The sequence below is a fragment of the Austrofundulus limnaeus genome, unplaced genomic scaffold, assembly GCF_001266775.1.
Source record: "Austrofundulus limnaeus strain Quisiro unplaced genomic scaffold, Austrofundulus_limnaeus-1.0 Scaffold1, whole genome shotgun sequence".
Taxonomy (NCBI): Eukaryota; Metazoa; Chordata; class Actinopteri; order Cyprinodontiformes; family Rivulidae; genus Austrofundulus; species Austrofundulus limnaeus.
The window spans coordinates 5,994,758-5,995,862 of record NW_013952403.1 but is presented as its reverse complement, the minus strand read 5'-3'; positions in this window follow the sequence as shown (position 1 = coordinate 5,995,862).

Genomic DNA, 1,105 nt, shown 5'->3' with positions numbered 1-1,105 from the left:
AGCTACAGAATAGATGTGCTTTTTTTTATAGGGATGGGGGTTTGTTATGTTCTGGATGACAGACGTTTGACATAAGGTGTATGTTTCAAAGGATGTTACTGGAGGAAATTTTGTAATTAACTGATTTTCAAACTTTATGATCAATTAATAATTTGCTTTAAAAGGAGATAATCAGTATATTTCTGCTCATTGCATTCCTCTCCAGTATAAACAATAACTGCTGACATTCCAAGGTCTGATGTAAAAGGTACTGCCCCCAGGGTGTTTGGGCTTTGACAGAGGCACGCCCGGCCTTAGACAAGAGGGAAACTAGCGCATGCAGATGCAGGGCAGACGGTCCTTGTTTTGGTTCTGATAAGACTTGGGGCCACAGACATATGATGAGGTTTGTTTTAAACAGCTGAATAAAGATAAACAGAATTCACTTAGTTTTTTGTGCAATTACTGTAGTTTCCAATTTTTGATCATTGTTACATTACAATCCCATTTCCAAAATACGTACTTCTGTAATTTCTCCTGAGCTTAAATGGAATAGTTACCAGAAATTAAAAATTATGAATATTCAAAAGCTGCAAGTATTGTTGTCTTTGCAAGAAAGCCAGTTTTATTATTGCATTTTATATAATCAAATAAAAACACAATTGGAACCAATACTTCAAATGTGGGAAATGTAATTGCTTTGTTTGGAACATGTGAAGAAATTGACAAAAAGCTGACTTTTGACTTTGACTTCCAATGACAGAAAATGCTCTCATTACCCAACATTGAAAWTTTTCTATTTTCAAAGCCAAAYTCCCWAAAATTAAACTTGCAAAATACTCAGTCTGTAAAGACAGAAGAGTCCTGCTGTACTGAACTTGCAAATTTCACTGCTGTATTACACATTAAATGGCAACCACGTTTCTCATAACACCTTCAATTAGAGCAAAGCTAAGCCTAACTTTCAAATTTACAAAGAGGCAAATTAGTTTAGATAAATCTAAAGGCTCAAGAACCAGATTTCAATCTGTGAGCTTTAGTCAGAACTTTGTACCAGGGAGCAGTATACTTTGATCAGTCCTAAAACCCAGTTCAGTGAAAGTTGTCATTTTAACAGCATTTAGAT